The sequence below is a fragment of the Arvicanthis niloticus genome, chromosome 3 (genome assembly GCF_011762505.2).
Source record: "Arvicanthis niloticus isolate mArvNil1 chromosome 3, mArvNil1.pat.X, whole genome shotgun sequence".
NCBI lineage: Eukaryota > Metazoa > Chordata > Mammalia > Rodentia > Muridae > Arvicanthis > Arvicanthis niloticus.
The window spans coordinates 54267301-54286720 of record NC_047660.1 but is presented as its reverse complement, the minus strand read 5'-3'; the positions used below and the strand labels follow the sequence as shown (position 1 = coordinate 54286720).

Genomic DNA, 19420 nt, shown 5'->3' with positions numbered 1-19420 from the left:
CTCTAAAGCATCCATATTGTCCTTTTATTCAAATGTTTGTGCTTCTACCATCCCAATGAGTAAATAAAGAACAGAACAGAGGGAAGAAAAGACAGACTCCAGGCCGCGAAGCCGGGGACTTTCCGCTCACCCTACCTGGCAGAGCTCTTCGTTTCTCTGGCTTATGTAGTAACATTATGCTTCAACACAGGATTTCTCAAACTTGTGGACACCAGAGCTTGTTCTCCTGGTTTAAAGAGAAAACAGAAAGTGCTCACTACGGAAGGTGCTGCTAAGGACTTTAATTAGTCTTTCTGAAAAGGCTTCCCTTGCAGATTCAGCAGTCACAGAACATACTATCTATCAAGCAGAGCTGTTTGGAGTCAGTGGGTACTACTGACAAGCATGAGGATGATGGGAATTTTCTCACAGGCAAACTATTTGGGTAGTTGTTGTTTGCTGATAGGCTTGACAGTGTAAAACAGGGTGCTGTAAGATGCAGGCAGTGTACATGGACTTCAGACGTACACATGAGCTCTTTGTAGGTAAGGTGATGCTTATAACTAGAATGGAGTTCAAGATAAACAGGAGGCAGGTGAGGAGCATCTGGAGGCATAAATGAACCAGCATCAGTGTGAGCCAGGTGTGAGCCAGGTGTGCGCCAGGTGTGCAGATACACCTGTAATCCCACATGGAGGAAGCAAAGGCAGGAGGAGCTTGGGTTCAATGCATCTGGGCAACAGTACTCCCAGTGCACCCAACATACAAGCAGAGTTGACAACAGAAATAAATGTTCTAATGGAAACCAACACCGATCCTAAAGAATTTCATCCGACTAAGTTCTATCTCATTCACCAGCACAAGCCAAAGAGTAACCAATGGCCAATAGTGTGGATCTTGCCTCCTAAACAGCTAGCAGTTTGCAAGCATAAAAAGAAAGAGAAGCCCTCAAACCCTCTTCTATAACGCTCCCATCCAGAAATAAATGCCCCCACAACACTTACACAAAGAGATCTCATGTGGTTTTCAGGGCAAGTGCAGTGTGCACCTTGTAATCCTCACCAGCCACAGCATCCGTGCCTGCTGACCTGCACCATCCCTACCTACAATGCATCCTTCACACTGCAAACCAGAAGCAGCTTCTTTTCCCCTTGATGCACTGCCCCTCACCACACTCATTCAAATCGAGCTTCACTGCTGCCTTCCGCTCACCCACACCAAGTTCTGTACTACTGCACATGTGCTGTTCTGTCTGTAATGGCTTTTCCTGCTTGACTCTGGGACTTCAGGTCCAGTTCCTTTTTGTTTGTTTTGTTTTGTTTTTCTAAGACAGGGTTTCTCTGTGTAGCCCTGGCTGTCCTCACTGTAGACCAGGCTGGCCTTGACCTCAAAGATCCCCCTGCTATCACCACCCAGCTAAGACTCTTTCTTAATACTCTCCCTTTAAAGTTGTCTTTTGTCGTCCTCGACACCTTCTGACTTTCTGGTATTAACCTACTGACTTTCTTCTTCTGTTTCTTTCTTTTTTCCTTCCCCCTTTCTTCTCCCTCCGCCTCCCTTTTCTTTCTTGCCCACTTTCCACACTAAACCCTATTCCCTGAGAGCAAGACCCTTTCACTCCAGCCTTGCTATGTCATCACTGTGTCTACTGCGAGATAATGAATGAGTGGTATCACTGATTGCTGCCCAGCTTCTTCCCTTGGTTCTTATGGTAGGACATTTTTAGTAGCGCACCCACACCTTTGACTCATGTTCTTTTTCTGTCTTAGGGACATCCAGTCTTCCTCCTACCTCATACTTAAAAAGGACTCTGGAAGGCTCTCAGCATCATGTTAATGAATCCATCTGCTTCCATGATGATGTCAAACATCACTATGCTCAGATCTTCTAGAAGCTATCCTCAAGGCTTGCCTGGCTGCTCTGCACCACGAGGACCTCCTGCCTCTCCTGAGGTGCACCAGTCACTTCAAGGAATTTGTTTTCCAAATAACTTTTAGTTCTACCCGTGATTCCACCTTTGTCCAGTCAGAAACAATGTGCTATACTCAGGAAAGAGACCTCAGAGCAGCCAGGCCTGGATGGAACCCCACTGTCAGATGCTCATTTCATCATCAGAAAAGCAACAGTACCTTTGCTTGGAAGCATTAGAAAACTCGGAGACTGCATGTAAGCACACACTTCTGAGTATGTTGTACAGAAAGTTACAGACTGGCTACAAGCCTCAGCTATTTTCCAATCTCCAGCTCCTACATCTGTGTCTGGCCTTGTGCCAAATCGTGCCATTTTTATTGTGATCATAATCACAATAATAGACTTGCAATAATGGTTTAGAATAATGTTTTCACTTATTCCTTTTAAGTAATATTCTGCCTTCACCCTAGTCCTAGCCCACAACAATCATACGACTTAACCCCAGATTCTCTACCAATGTACCCTATGTATTACTGAAATCAGTCTGTGCTCCAGCTTGAATGCTGCTGGCCCATCCTTCAGGTCTCCAAGCCACTCTTCTACTACACACAGTCTACTGATGACCACAGCCCATCTTACTTTCTCCCTACCTTTCTGTCTCATTTAATATTTAGTAAGACTCAATCTGTTAACCTGGGATGATGGCAAATGCCTGCTAGAGAGACAGAGGCATGAGGACCACTTGAGTTAGGAGTTCTAGACCAGCATGGACAAAGTATGGAGACTCTTATTTAAAAAATAAATAAATAAAATAATTAAAATTTTAATATGATAATACCAACAAGTAAACCACCTATGGTCTTCATTTCCACCATGCTCTCATCCACTACAAGTGTAACACAGCCAAGAAGGCATTTGCCAAAGCCAGCATGATGCTTTTTGAATGTTCAACCACAAAAACTATGAGCAAGCTTAAGTCACTCAAAATTTCAGGAGGATGAGAACAGACCTTGTGAAGTGTACCTCTAGCTGAAGTGCTTGAGCAACTGAAAGCTGCTAGGATACAGATCAGGAAAATGGCCTTATTAAGTTGCCCACACTCTGGTGGATGGCCCTAGACCCATGCACAGGACAGAACTGACTGGGGTCTGGGTTATAAAAAGAGGACATGAAGCTAGAAGGCAGATGTGGGGAGGAGTTGGATGAGTAGTGGGGGGCTGATAAGATCAAACACACTGTACATATGTATGAAATTACTAATGAATAAAAATCCTGAGCCAGATCGATCTCCTTATTTTCTACATTACATAACCTCAAGTGTTTTGTGACAATAGAAGACAGACTAATATGGTATTATAAGTAATCTAGAGATGGTTTAAAGCATATAGCACAGAGGTTTTTCTCTGTCTGTGGGCTGCTAACCCTTTGAGGGGTTAAACAACCCTTTCATGGGGGTCACCTAAAACCGTTGAAAAACATGGATATTTATACTAAGATTTGTAACCGTTGTAAAATTACAGTTATGAAGTAGTAATGAAGCACAACATGTATTAAAGTTCCTTATAACAGAAGAACAAATGCTATACCATTTTACATAAGGAACTTGAGTACATGCAGGTTTTTTATCAACAGAACCTAATATAACCCCTCTCTCATACTAAGGAAAACTGTATTTTATCTGTCTTCTTTAATAGTTACCCTTTAAAAAGGTTTACGGGTATTTCTGATGGCTCCCTCCACTCAGAGCACAGCATGGCAACCTGCATCAGGCACGTGGTGATCTACTTTAGTCTTAGCTCACAGTCCTCAACAGGCTCCCGCTGGCTTAGGTTTGCTCATGTCCTTGCCATTTCTTTGCTCACAATATTCTGTTCCTCTCTGTGCTTCATTCCTTCCTTCTGGTTGCCGTTTTCCCCCTCATACACCATTTTCCTTCTCCACCATACTTTGGAGAACCCTCTAGATTTATCATTGCCATTACAAAGTGAAATGCCATTGCATCTGTATGTGTAAGGCAATTTGATCCACAGTCTGGTTGGGTGTGGGTTGTGTATGTTTTCTATATGGGGTGGGGTGTACATGTACATATTCAGAGGCTGGAAGTTGACCTTGGATGTGTTCCTCAATCTGATCTTACCTTTTTGTTTGTTTGCTTCTTTTTGGTTTCAAGACAGGGTTTCTCTGTATAGGCCTGATTTGATCGTCCTAGAATTCTCTCTGTACACCAGGCTGGCCTGTCACAGAGATCCACCTTCGTCTGCTTCTGAGGACTGGAATTAAAGGCAAGTCCCACCACTACAGGGCTCCAATCTTACTTTTTAAGAGAAGGTTTCTTACCAACCCTGGAGCTTACCACTAAGCTATACTTACTGGCTGGCCCCAAGGATGCTCACACCTCTGCCTCCCCAGCACAGATGCACGCCGTGCATGTGGAGTTTGAGTGCTGGGAAGCAAACACAGGCCCTCCTGGTTGTGTGGAATGCACTTTACCACTTGAACAATCTCCCCAGGCCTACACTCTGCTGTTTGAAAAATCTTTAAACAGTGTTTACTTGTAGGGTTTTTATTTGGAGAGGAGTCAATGAACTTTCTGAATCTTAAAACTCATGTTGCTAACCCAGAAGTGTATTAATTGCAGTCTCTGGATATAGTCTGTCCCTGTCTCCCTTGGGTCTCTATCTGGCGCCTGTCGGAGCCCATTCCAGCCTCCAAAGCTTTTCATCTCCTTCATAACTTTCACTTTGCCCTTTGTGCTGCCTTTCAGCAAAGGGTAAGACAACTAATATTTTAGTATGTGTGGAGGTCACATAAAATATCTGCAGCATATCTTAGTCTTTTTTTTTTAATTTATTATTTTTTATTGGGTATTATATTTACATTTCAGATTTTATCCCATTACCCCACTTCCTCCCACCACCCAGAAACCTCCTATCCCATCCCCCCTCCTCATGCTTCTATGAGGCTGTGCCCCCACCTACCTCCCGCCCCCACCTACCTCCCGCCCCCACCTACCTCCCGCCCCCACTACCCCCTCCCTACTCTCACATTTCCCCACCCACCCCACCCCCTGTGTTCATTTTTCATGGGACCAAGAATCTCCTCTCCCACCTATGCCCGACAAGGCCATCCTCCCCTACATATACCGCTGGAGTCATGGGTCCCTCCCTATGTGCTCCCAGGCTGGTGGTTTAGACCCTGGGGGACTCTGGTTGGTTGGTATTGTTGCTTTCCTCATGGGGTCATAAACCCTTTCTGCTCCTTCAGTCTTCTCTCTAACTTCTCCATTGGGAAACCCCTGATCATATCAGTGGTTAGCTGTGAGCATCGTCCTCTGTATGTGTCAGTCTCTGGCAGACCTCTAGTCTTTTAAAAAGGGGGAAGATCCAGAGAAATGGCTCAGTGGTTAAGAGCATTTGTTGCTCTGGCAGTAGACCCAGATTCAGTTCCCAGCAACCACATGGTGGCTTGGAACCCAGTTCCAAGGGATCTGATGCCCACTTTTAACTTCTATGACTCCAGGCATGCACGTGGTACACATATACATATAGGCAAAATATTCATATACATAAAGTAAAACAAATCTTAAAAAAATTAAAACAACGCTTTTTAAATGTTCATTCTTACACTGAAAACTATAAAAAGCAAGACATTCTCTGGGAACAGTGACATACAACTTTAATCCCAGCAGCACCCAGGAGACTGGGGCAGGTGGACCTCTGTGAGTTAAAGGCCAACCCCCACAAACACAGCCCCACACACCTACTTTCATATTCCTTCTCCCTCTCTCTCTCTCTCTCTCTCTCTCTCTCTCTCTCTCTCTCTCTCTCTCTCTCAGGCCAGAGCCAAATGCAGCCCACAGGCATGATCGTCAGCTCTCTCCTCTGCCTGTATCACTACTCAGCCTAGCACTGGGCTTTAATTCTGACAACCATTTCAAGTCTCCAAGTTCTTCCATGTTGTAACAGTAACAGTACCTACTTATCTTCCCTGGCTCACCTTATTATAGCTGCTGATTCTTGCTTATAGGATGGTAGATTGCTTCCTTTGTAATCCTGTATCAGTCACGTTTGGGGGTTGTTTATTTCTGAGAAACCTACGGGCGCCCATCTTGAAAGTTCTGTTGGACAGCTAGCCCAGCCTTATTATCAGCCTTCTGTTTCACGTGAATTTCTCAACACCACACAGCAATGATAAATGTGAACACAGAATCCACAGACAGGAAAACCACAGCCATGCTTTCTTGGTGGCTATTTCCTCGTCCTGACAACCCACAGTCCAGGTTAAGAGAGGCATCTGTGTGCCTTTGGCAGAGACTCTGTCTCCTACTGCTTCTCTGAAGAGCTATACTCTCACATGGTGTCCTAATCCTACTGCTCACAAACTCCAGGGCTAAGCACAAGTCACTAACACTGACCACCCACTCAGGGGAGGTCACCCCAGCCTACTGACCAGATCCTTAGATTCTTAGCCCCTGCTTCCTACCCACCACTTGTCTGCTTTAACGGGAAGTTGCCCCTCTTTCTCTTGACTATATAATATGAATTCTGAAGGAGAAACACATATGCTATTTTGCCAAAGGCAGAGGCTTTCCTTACCCACGCAGACATGCTTACAAAACTAGGACACCGTATGTTCTCTTTTGCAACCTGATTTTTCTTTTCACTTATATTAAGAGCTGTTAAGTCAGTCATGGTGGCACATGCCCATGACCCTAGCACTTGAGAGGTAGAAGCAGTAGAATCAAGACTTCAAGGTCAGGGCTGAAGTCAGCTCATCAAAGGACCAGAGTTTGTTTCCTGAATCAGTGGCTCACAATGGCCTCTATAACTCTAGGACCAGAGGATGTCCAAGTCTTCTTCTTGGATTCTGAAGGCACTGTATTCACGGATACAAAGATACCCACACAATGCACACAATGCACACAATTTTTAAATAAAAAATAAATTTTAAAAATAGTTCAGGTTGAGCCAGGCGGTGGTGGTGCACGCCTTTAATCCCAGCACTTGGGAGGCAGAGGCAGGTGGATCTGAGTTCGAGGCCAGCCTGGTCTACAGAGTGAGTTCCAGGACAGCCAGGGCTACACAGAGAAACCCTGTCTCGGGGGGAAAAAAAAAAAAAAAAAAAAAAAAAAAAAGTTCAGGTTGGCTGGAGAGATGGCTCAACGATTAAGAGCACTGACTGCTCTTCCAGAGGTCCTGAGTTCAATTCCCAGCAACCACATGGTGGCTCACACCCATCTGTAATGGGATCCGATACCCTTTTCTGGTGTGTCTGAAGAGAGCAACAGTGTGCTCATATACATAAGATAAATAAATAAATCTAAAAAAAAAAAAAAAAAAAGTTCAAGGTTAACCGTAGCTACACAGCCAGTTTAAGAAAGGAGTTCAAGACAGCTGAACAGTGTGACCCACAAAGAATCAGATTGGCTCCACTGTTTCCAAACACACATGAGCTCACATACATATTCCCATGAACCCAGGCTTCAGGCACCAGTTATTTTGAGCCCCACGCTCCAGAAGATCTGATGGGGTTTCTCATGCAAGTTGAGGAGGTGTGTGGTTTTTGTTGATTTCTGGTTCACAACTTTGTCAACAGAGATGAGTGGGTACAGGGGCTGATCTGGCGGAAGAATATAGCATTGAGGAAGCTGGGTCCCTAGGCCTCGGGTATTGGGTAACCAGAAAGCATACTGAGTAATTCTCCTAGTGATAATGGGTCTGACGGGTACCTTGGCCACTGCTGTTTCCTTGGTGAAAGAATAGTGAGGTTTCTCTTCCAGAGTTCCTGCCTTTCTGTTCTTTCCTGGTTCCCTCTAGGCCAGAAAGCTCTATTTGAGGAGAGGTGGGAAAGCAGATGCCTTCAGTATGGATTTGGGCTTTGCTCAACTGGAATACCAAGGAAGCTCTCACTACATTTTCTCCGCCTGTGATCCAGGTACTTGGAGGACCCCTGGCTGAGGGATGGAGGTAAGAATGGCATCCTGCTCCAGGTGCGGAAGGGTCCCCAAGCAGTTCAGACATGCCTTCCCTTTCCCTCTTACTCCCAACACCTACCCCGGCCTTTGTAAATAAATAAATGTGATTTTTGTTGTGAGATGAAAAAAAAAAAGAAAGAGAGAAAGAGAGAGAGAGAGAGAAGAAAGACCCTTGTACTCCTACCCTGAGACATCCTACCACAAAGGCACTAGCAGTTAAAAAAAAAACTGCCCCCACACAGCATTAGTAGTTGAATACCACCCATACAAAAAGGCCTTGCACTAGTGCAGCCCTTTTGTGTGCTAGGTGAGCATTAGGCAGATGCTTCTAGTTTCCATAACGATCAAGGCCGGCCTGAGCATTTCTGCACACAGCCAGAGAGTGTCTCCATGTGAAGCTGCTCAGTTAGAAAGAATGTCTTGCTATTTTTTACATCATTGTTTACTAGGAAGAGGACAATACATTTCCGAAGAACAGAATGCAAGCTTGCATTTGCCAGCACTCGCTGGCAATGGTGACAGGTGGGTAGAACTCAGTTATCTCTTAGCTCACCACATCTCCCATTCTTCTGTCTGGTCAAAGCCAGAAGACCAGGACTGAGCAAAGAGAAAGAGACCCAGAGGAATTTATCCTTCATACTAAGTGGTAGTTAAGAGTAGGTGAGAATTCTCTCTCTCTTCTCCCAGAGAATAATAGGGAAACATACTCTGCCACTAAAAGAGCCATACCAAGCAGGTATAAAGAAGAAAAACTCCATATGCAAGCTACTTTAAATCTTACAGATTCCATAAAGTTTCCCAACTACAAAGGTCTGCCAAATCCCTAGACTCCCATTAGACTCAATTTAATATTATTTGGTTCAAAACTTAGGTCATCACCTAACTGATTCTTCAACCGGATCAGAAACTCCTTAGAGAAACTCAATTTTTTTCCTCTCTAGTTCTTAAATCTCCCATAGAGAGATGGCAGCTATCACTAAAATGCTAATCAAAGTCTCAGCTGACACTGTCATCTCTAGGCAATTTTGAAATTTATAGCCTGTTCCCCTGTCACCTCTTCCCATCATCTATTCCTACCCCCTTGTCACCTCCTACTTCCTCCTCTGTCACCCACCCCATCATGTCACCTCCTTTTCTTTGTCTCTATCTTCTCTTTGTCTCTTTTCTGTCATCCCCATCACTTCCTCCTGTTACCACACACACACACACACACACACACACACACACACCCCGTCACCTCCTCTGTAGCTACCTTCTCCTCTAGCGTTCCTTAACATTCAGCCAGCTCCTGAATTGGCAGGAATACTATTCTGTCTGTCAGGGCCTTGCTTTTAGGAGTTTATTGATATATTCACATCACAACCATTCTACTTGACTTTTCTTCTTTTAAGAATAAAGCTCTAGAAAAAAAAAAAAAAAAAAAAGAATAAAGCTCTGAAGCAAAGCCTATTGCCTTTAGTCCCAGCACTTGGGAGGCAGAGTAGGTGAATCTCTGTGAATTCAAGGCCAGCCTGGCCTACAGAGTAAGTTTCAGGATAGCCAGGGCTACACAGAGAAACCCTGTCTTGAAAAACCAAAAAACAAACAAACAAAAAAGAATAAGCTCGTGTTTACTAGGAAACTTCGGGACATCTGTTTGCTTAGATCTGCATTAGTGTCTTTCAACAGTTATATCCTAAAAAGCCAGGGAGGGTGAGGAGAGAGAGAAAGGGGAAGTGGAGGAAATTATGCCAAGACACTCACCAGATGTGCCTGGTTCCACTTGGGTTGCCCTTCCAGGTGTTACCAAGTGAAACCTTGCATGTGCTTAATATGGCTCTCAATAATTGTGAGCCAACACTTCTTGAATGTTCCGTGTGAGCCAGGTTAAGTCTACACATTCTTCAATACACCACCTTAATCACCCAACAACCATACAGGACAATGCCACTGCACCATGTACACAAGAAAGCCAAGGCGGAGTGTCCACTATGGGTAGCACTTACCAAGGCAGCCTGCCTAATTCAGGCCCCAACCATTGTGTGAAACTGCCCGTGACACTCATCTAAGGGAGAGGGTCCCATGTCCCATAAGCATACACACAGGGTGATTTCTACATCCTCCACGACTGTGCTAATGCACTATAACCACAATAATTAAAGCCACCACTCTCTTCAGATTTATAGTGTTTCTTTACTAAAGAGAAAATGATACACAAGTGTATCTTTATCTGTGTACCCAAGACCTGCCTACCTATCCATACTTTCTTTCTCCCATTTCAGCCAAAACTGACTCATTGAGCAGGAGAATTCTATCAAAACCCAACATGGGTTTTCTATACATCATGGCCATGGCCATGAGACTTGACTCTTCTTTTTGAAGGCTGGTGACAAGTGAATGAATGTAATTAAAGACAACTAAGGAAGACCACACTGCACCTAGATTGAAGCAGAAAGCCAGCAACTACACTGCACCCACAAGTTCCTTCACCTCTGTGGCGCCAGGCACAGCGTGCTCCAGACATCACAACTCATACTATCGATCGTTTCAGAAGCCACTGGGGGCTCCTGTTATTTCTTTGCTTTACAGACAAAGATGTGGTAAATCGTGGAGGTTGGAAAGTGGCTTAAGAAAATAGAGCAAAAAACTGAGGAGCCAGACACAAGCCCAGATCTGTGCAGCCTACACCCTGTGCACAGCTTCTCACTTGTCTACTGTCTGTTGACCAGCAAGAAATACTTTGTTGCTATTCCTTTTACTTGGTAAGTATGTATCGTTTTTGTAATTAAAAACAAACAAACAAAAGACTAGGCCTGGCAGCGCTCTCCTGTAGTCCTAGCACTCAGGAGGCTGAAGCAAAGAACAGCGAGTTGGAGACCAGCCTGAGAGCCACAACAAACAAGAAGGAAGGGAAGGTGGAAAGGCAGGGAAATGTTTTACTGCAATCTTTTAAAGTATATCGTGCTTGACAGTCCAGTGAATAATGTGGTAATTACCTATTGGGGGGGGGGGAACAGATTTCTATGACTAACCAGAATAAAAAAGCCCCAGATGAATTTTTAAAAATTATCACAAACGAACCATAAGAAAAGGAAAACATGCTTGCCACTTTAGCTCAAGTTAAACATGGCTACTTTTCTACAAATCCAAGCAAACACACAGCAGTGCACCCACAGGAGTTAAACACACCTGACTACCTATGAATCAAAGGACTGTGTGTTGGGGGGGAAGGGTGATCAAAAGACTGATCTGCTACCTGACCAGAGTTTAAAAGGGAAAAACATTAAAAGTGGTCAAAGGATAAAGACAAGAGTTTACTGATAGAAAGGGCCGAGGAGAAGTCAAGCAAGCATGTTCCAGCCAAACAAACTGTCCACCAGTGAATCAGCAAAGAACTGCACAATATCTAGTACTTTTCAGAATCTGGTCCCATGCCTTTCTGGAATACAGTCCGGCAAACTGAGACTATTCTGACCCCCAACTCCACTTCCGGAAAGCCTTAAGAATCATGAGTAGGAAGAAAATGACCTGCAAGAATGCTGAAACACTAAAGCAAAGTTCAGAACACTGTGGACCATGCAGGCAGCAGGTATGGTAGGTGTTAGTTACCTGTTAGTGGGGAGGTAAACAGAGGTCACTGGTGATGAAAGTCCTAACTTTTCCTATCCTTGACTTAACAATTTCACTTTCTAGGAATAGATTCTAGGTGATAAAGACCTATATATAAGATATAAATGCCTCAGCATTCTTTCTACAATATATACAACAAAACACCCAAGAAGTTGAGTACAACTATATGTAAAATATGATAATGTTACTTCTATGGACTTCAGACTGCAAACTTTTCAATAATTTTAAGTAAGATGGAAACATATTTAAAATGCTGGTAAAATAACATTCAAAACCATGCATCTGAATGGAAAAAACACACACTTGTAAAACACCAATTGTGGCTCTTTTATACAACAAAGTTATAAGGAGTTTTGCATTCTTCCTATCCCCTTCTCTCTTCTTCCCTCCTTCTTCCCCTCTCCCCCCAAAATCCCAGCACTTGAGAGGCAGAGCAAGGGGCTCTCTATGAGTTTGAGGCCAGCCTAGTCTACATAGTGAATTCCAGGGCAACCAGAGTAACCAAGTAAGACCTTGCCCCCCACCCAAATAAATAAATAAATGGTTTTTTTTTTGGACATGTATGTGAAGCAGGCTAGCCTCAAACTTGTGACAATCCACCTGCCTCTGCCTTTATCTTCTGAATGGTGGAATCACAGACCTTTTGTGTCTTTTTTCTCAAGCATATTTCTGAAAGTGAGAGACATGTAGGAAGCATTTTAATAAGGTCTCCAGGTGTTTACCTCTGTGGTATGACAGAGACTGGATTGATCTTTTTTTTTTTTTTTTGGTTTTTTTTTTTCGAGACAGGGTTTCTCTGTGTAGTTCTGGCTATCCTGGAACTCACTCTGTAGACCAGGCTGGCCTCGAACTCAGAAATCCGCCTGCCTCTGCCTCCCAAGTTGAATTGATCTTTCTAAGGCTTCCATTTCTCAAGAACACAGGACTTTTCCTTTCTTCTGTGGCCCACACAACAGACATCATTAGTACCCTGGGCCTGACTCACAATGAGACACACAGCTGAAGCAAAGCTGGCCCACCAGTAAGTTTGTAAACCAACTTGTGACTTTTGAGACTAGAATTCTACCCTTGCTTTACCACTGCCATCTTCTGATTCACCATCCCTTCACAATGCCTCCTCCTGACTCATAAGCTCTTGGCACCTTTTGGTTTGGGGGGGGGGGGGGGGGCCAGAATCTATGTAACCCAGGCTAGCCTCAAACTCCTGATGATCCAGGGATCATAGTCACCACACCCTTCTTAATCCTTTTTAACTCCTAGACAGAACAGTTAGAGCAGCTGGCCTCAAAGGTCCTCTCGACTCTAGGACTTGACTTACAAGCACCTTGCCCATAAAATGCCCAGATGTTCACCTGTTTTTTATTGGAATAACGGATGCCATCATGTCAAGTTGAGGCGGCAAGACTCCAGACCTCCTTCCCACCTCACTTTCCTTTTAGCTTCCCTCCCCTGCCCCACCCATATTTTCCAAGGAGTCCAATAATAACAAGTGTGGGGCCTTATCTACTGTTTTCTTCCTTTAAAGCCTTGGTGCTTTGGGTATTTTACAACTAAGAAATAAAGGAAGTCATGCTGGGAGGGGTCAGTCATGCCTGGGAGAAAATCCAAGATACAAAAAACTATCAGCTGGATTTCTGCAGAGGAAATCCAATATAGATAAAGACAAAGCATGCACTTTGATCTCAAACTGCATGGGAATGACTGCATTTAACTGAGCATGGCGCTAGCTGGCCAAGGCACTGGCAGGTCCGTGCTACTGGCAGGTCTGACTCCAGTGATCAGTGCAGCAAGGAAACCCACCCATTTAGGAAAAGCCAATCACCTTGAATTTGATTTTCTTTTAAAACAAATAGACAAACAAACAAACAAAACCAAAGTGGAGGCTGAAAAGCAAAGGTGGCTGTCCTCAGCACTATGCCGAATTCTGTGATCTGTGCTGAGAGCCATGCTGGAAGAAGGCCATTAACACAGTAACTGGAGGGCAGGGGACTCAAAAGCTGGCAAGGGGATTTAAAACCTTCAAATAAGAAACAGCTGGTGTAAATGGAATGCTTTGAGTACAGCAAAGGCCTTACAAGACAGACAGACAGACAGACAGACAGACAGACAGACAACTGAAGTTGACCAGGGAAGATAGCAAAATGCAGAGTCTGTTGACACCTATGTGATTCTCTGTCATCATACATAAGTAATACAGCACAAACGCTACAACATTTTCCTCAAAACAAGACAAAAACAGAAACTTTTAACATGAAATATGCCTGTTTCTAAACACTGGCTTCTGGTTTAAGTTTCTGTGTAAGTTGCAAGCCTTACTTGATTCAAACAAACATCAGCATGCAGCCTGTGTCAAACAAAGGAGCAGGCATAGTGGGTGGCTGTCTCCCCACATCTGTAATTTTTCTATGTAGTCTGAAACGATGACACTTGGAGACAAAATACACAGCTGGATCTAAGAAAACACCTTCTGGCCTGAGTCACCAGCTGAGACGGTGACATCGGTGACATCGCTGTAAGACTTCAGATGCAAATAGGTCAGTAATACTTGGACCAGGCTCTTGCCTTACCTCTTATCACCTCTTCCTATGAGTAGCTTCAGTCAGGTCTCCTGGGCACTCAGTAGTCCACTACCTGCCGATCCTCAGCCCACCCCACACATCAACCTGCTAGCATTTAGTCTCCTATCTCTCAGTGTCTTGGTTTTTAGATTTATTTCACTTTTTTATTCTATGAGTATTTTGCTTGAAAGTATGTCTATGTACCACATGCATTCCTGGTGCTTGTAGAAGTCAGAGGAGGGCATCAGATCCTCTGAAACTGGAGTTACAAATGGTTGTGAGCCACCATGTGCTAGGAACCAAACCCGAAAGAGCAACAAGTAACTCTTCTTAGCTGAGCCATCTCACCAGTCCCTCAGTGACTTTAAAGAATAAATTCTTTAATTTTTTAAAATGATTTTTGCTTATTTTTATTTTATGTGCATTGGTGTTTTGCCTGCATGTATTTTAAAATATTTATTATTTGTATGTCTGCGTATGTGACCAAGGAGGTCAGAAGGATGTCGGCTTCCTGAGCCTAGAGAGCTAGGCAGTTGAGCTGCCTGAGGTGGGTGCTGAGGAAATGAACTTGAATCCTCTACAAGAACAGTATGTGCTCATAACCACTGAGCCATTTCTCCAGTCCCAGATGCTTACATATTTTAGCTGTCTTGTTACATATGTTGAGGGCATATTCCCAACCTATTTCTGTTTTATATTCCTCCCTCAGGATATAAAATATTTTTGTTGAGAAAAATATTTAAAAGAAGTTGGAAACACTTAAGATGATAATACGTGAGAGGACAGGATTACAGGGTAGAGTGTCCACAAAGCAACCGTCAGGGTGTCAATCATTAACATCACAGCCGGTCTCAAAGTTACTGGGCCCAAGCGAATGGAAGAATATACAAATAGTGAGCAAATGAGAGCTGACACTTTAGGGCAGACACGGGGCTTCCTAGACCACCTGCTTTTCCACACTTTACTGCAAACACAGACTTGTTCTTTGGCATACGTGCAGGTATTAACTACTGAATATATTAGATTCTACTCTATATTATGTATGTGCTGTTCTCCTTTGTATGGCTCCATCCCTGGGATTTTAATGAGTCATTTGGATACCTCTGAGCAATACTCTATACCACACATTATGGCCTACGTAGCGGGCCATATTAAATGAGTCTCTGTCCCTCTGCACCTCAAGGCTACATTTTTTTTTAAGCTCCTGCTTCTTTTACACCTACTTACATCACCCAAGACGCCTGAAAGACTGAAATCACAAAAGGTGCACATAAGTGATTCATACAGGAGAGGACAAGACTCAGAGGTTAGCCTACCTCTGTCCTTGAGTTCCCCACTTCATCTGCACACAATCTGCTTTTTTGTGGAACCTACAACATGTGAAAAATCTTTCCCGTTTGCTCAGCTGTCCCGTTATCACAGATTCTCAAAGGGAACAGATACCAAAAGTAAAAGAAAACAAATATAAATAAATTTTTTGTTGGTTGGCTTATTTTTTTGACATAGGCCTCATGTAGCTCAGGCAGGCCCCAAACTCTCTTATGTAGCTAATGATGACCTCGGACTACTAGCAAGTAGGTGCATTGACCTTGGTACACCTAGCAAGTGCTGGTTTTAGGTGTGTGCTACTAGGAACTGCCTGGAAAGAAACAACTCACCAAGAACTTTCTCAACTCAACTAAGTTCTCCAGCAAATATTAGCAGATAGTTTTAGAACTTTTGATGGACAATCCTTGGTTCTTAGTCCCTGCTTCACACTGAACTATGTACAGAGACAGTTATAGCCACACCAGGACGCCATCTGGTGAGACACTCTTATTTCTTATACCTTCTTCTACTTTAAGCAATACCTTTAACCCCTCTCCAGTCACCACCAAAGCAAAGGCTGTAGCTCAATGGTAGAAGGCTTGCCAGTATAACATGTGTGAAGCTGTGGATTCTACAGGTAAAAAAGCAAACAAACTCAGTCATGCAACTGACAGGACCTGCTTCACTGCCTAACTCCTTCCCCACCTTTTACTGACTTTTACCACTAGACTAGAGATCATGACATAGAGCAGGCTGGCCTGGAACTCAGGTGAGCCTCTTGCCTGCCTACACTTGAGATTATAGGTGCAAACCACCACACCCTGGCTTAGCGCCTTCACACGGCACAGCCTTTTCCAACTAGCACACTTTCTTCTAGCATATTTTAGACCTTCCCCTCTCTCCTAGAATTCATTTTTCTCTCCCACCTGGTTACTGAGGTCTTCTTACTCACAGGCCAAAGCTCTCAGACCTAAACACTAAGATTCCAGCAGACACCAGGTACTTAATAATGGTTTTTCTTCTAGAAAAGTGAGGGTGAGAAAATAAAGGCATACACCACAAGCTTTTTGTTAGCTCTATCGTCACTTCTGGTGACCAAACCTGTTGTGGCCCGAGCCACACAAATTCTGAAGATGGATTTGGTGGCTCCAGCCTGTAATCCCAACACTACAGAGGCTTGGTGAGCAACAGGCTCACCAAGAACTCCAGGCCAGCCTGGGCTACAGTGTGACCCTGTCTCAAACAAAACAAAAACCCACACACAATTCTGAATATACACAATTCTAGGTCTCCTCCAGAAAGCATTTAGACTAACTTCAACTCTTCAGGCTCTCCACAGGCAAAGATCTGAAATCCTCACAGGAAATGGTTATGTTTAACACACCAAGTAAGAGCTTAAGAAAGAGGCTTTTCTTTCATTACAAATTATGTAAAAGTCCTTTGCTGGAATAAGTCGTTGAGAAAGTCTAGTTTCACTCAAGATTATTAATGCCCCAGGGAGGAACCACCATCCCAGACTCTACAGAGTTATAGTCACTGGGCCAGAGGGGAAAGCTAACTGTTGAGAAATAGACAGGAACTTCAATGCCTGCTTGGATGGATGGATGGATGGATGGGAAAGGTACTGGAGAAGGGATCAAGAAGTCCAGCCTTGAAAAGCCAGACTCTCCAAGTGGAAGAAGAATAAGACAAAAGTGAAGAACTGCTACCACCACCTCTTAAATCACATACTGACTTTCCTCTTCCCCAAAAGAAGAGGACCAGATAAAGGCCTTGAGAATTTAAAGAGCAGCAGTCCAGGCTAGGGGCTGACACCCAACGAATTTCAGTGGGCTGAGGGCCATGGGTATCTCAACAGAGGCTAAGCAGCTGCTCACTATGGACTAGAGCAAACACTTGGTGCTGCCCGGCTCCTCAGGCTCTGACCTGGGGCTGTCACCAACAGAGTAGTCGTTCCGTTTGGGGCGTCACAGGGACCCCCATCCCTCAGCTGTGGCACACCCAGGCCCCGGGCGGACACAGAACACAGCTGCACCTGGACCCTGGCAGGAAGTGGCCACCTGGAGAGGGGAGCCCGATGGGCAGCGGCGCGCAGCTGTGCCGAGAGAAGCGGCCAGATGTGGGAGTGATCTCGGGAAGCTGAAGGCTTTGCTTCCACAGGAGATGTTCCCATGGGCCGCTAGTGCCCGGCCCCAGCGGAGCGAGGCCCCTGCGCGGGGCAGGCCTACCCGGCTGCGCCGCCGCAGCAGCTCCCAGGCACGGCCACTCGCGCCCCTGCCCGCCACAGCCGCAAGCTCAAGGGTCCTTCCCACCAGCCTTTCCTGCCCTGCCCGGGTCCTCGGGCTTCCATGCCGCCCGGACTCCTACCCGCTTCCAGTCAGGGATGAGCTACTGCCGTTGTCTGCATGAAAGTCCGCTTCCCACAGGCCGCTCTGGCCGCCGGCTGCGCGCCTCCCAGGCCGCGCCGGATCCTCCGCTCCCCCTGCCGGCCGGCGGCCATTTCCGACCGGCGCCGGCGGAACTTGCCGAAGATGGGCCGGAAATGGCCGAACCTGCGTTTGCCGGCGAGCGGAAAGCATAGAGGTGTTCGTGACTTTCCGGATGAGTCCGAAGGCACAGGCGGAGGGGGCGGTGGACTCAGACTCCAGGATCCTAGGCGCAGGCTGGGTGCCAGTGATTGTGAGAAAGGACAGGAGCTCGTCTTTGAGGAGGAACCCCACTAATCTGGGTAACCTTCGACCTAAAAATAAGCCCATGCCCAGATGGGGTACCCCGTGCTAGCAATGACCCACAGTTCTGAAGCCCTGTGCTAGCCATGATCCACAGTTCTGAAACACTTTTACTATTTAGCTGCAAATAAAGGGCGGGATTGAGTGGATGCTTAGGGGAAAAAAAAAAATCCCCGCCTTCGCAAACAACAGAATAATCAACCTTGCAAGTTGTGGGCTAAAAGGAATATCTTTTAAATACTTTAGAGCCAGACCCTGTGGTTTAGGAATTGGCAAGACTACAGAGAGAAAATACAGACAGAATATAGAGAGAAGGGGGGGGCGGGGGTGGTCCAGGGGAGAAAGGAGGGAGAGAGGGAGGAGAAAGGATCAATCTTAAAAGTGACACGAGGTCACCGGAGTTAATTTAGAAAACAGAATTTAGAACAGAATTTAGAAACAGTTCAAAATCATCTTTTAAAAGTAACAAGCGTAGTAAAGTCAGATTGCTTCGACGTATTTATTTTAGTCCCCTAAAACAAGGCTGTTACCCCAGGGGTTCCTTCACAGAGTCCAGACACACCCGGCCAGGTTGGCTCATTTCCGTCCCTGTGCTTGGGTGGTCTGTTACTTTAAGAACTGCGCCCCAGAGATGGTTTCGCAGCTGCTGACCCTTCCACCTGCCCTTCTTGGGAGCACCCAGACCCAGTGCTCCGGACAGGGAGGCAGAGAAAACAGGATTCCACTCCCACAGCGGACAGTTTGAATTAACCATTCCCTTTGCAAAACAAAACTTTTTTAAAACCCTGACAACCTATTTTCTGGAGCAGTCTCTCCTCATCCTCCTGGTCTCTCCAAGTCAGGCTCCGCTCTTTCCCCATGTGTGCTACTTTACTGTCCTGTAACTGTGATAAAAACACCATGACCAAAAGTAACTTGGGGAGGAAAGGGTTTATTAGGCTTACACATCCCAATCATTGTTTATTATTAAAGGAGCCAAAGCAGGAACTTTAAAGCAGGGCAGGGCCCTTGGAGGCAGAAATTGAAACAGAGGCCATGGAGTTAGGCTGTTCACTGGCTCATTCCCCATGGCTCGCTCGGTTTTCTTTTTTATACACTAAAGACCACCTGCCCAAGGGTGGCTCTGCCCATATCAATCATTAATCAAGAGAATGCTCTCTCAGAGACTTGCCCACAGGCCAATCTGATAGATGAGTTTCTCTTTCTCCCCCTTTCCCCCTCCCCACTCCCTCTCTTTCCACTTGGGGGAGGACATTTTGAGATCTCCCTCTACATATCTCAGGCTACTCTGGAACTCACTCTGTAGACTAGGCTGGCTTGAAACTCACAAAGATCTGCCTGCCTCTGCTAGG

At 45.1% G+C, this 19420-nt stretch overlaps 1 protein-coding gene across 3 annotated transcripts in view; it reads right to left on the bottom strand.

Annotated features, from left to right (window-relative positions):
- Extl3 (exostosin like glycosyltransferase 3) overlaps positions 1 to 19420 on the bottom strand; it is a 93363-nt gene that overhangs the window by 28788 nt on the left and 45155 nt on the right. The window contains exons 1-2 of one of the 3 annotated variants that reach the window (XM_034497661.2): positions 17707 to 17864; positions 136 to 226 (exon numbers count right to left, since the gene is read on the bottom strand). The gene's annotated coding sequence lies outside the window, so the exon portion shown is untranslated. Of the gene's footprint in view, positions 1 to 135; positions 227 to 17706; positions 17865 to 19420 lie in introns of those variants that run through there. The other 2 variants (XM_076930841.1, XM_034497662.2) reach the window with 2 other exon arrangements.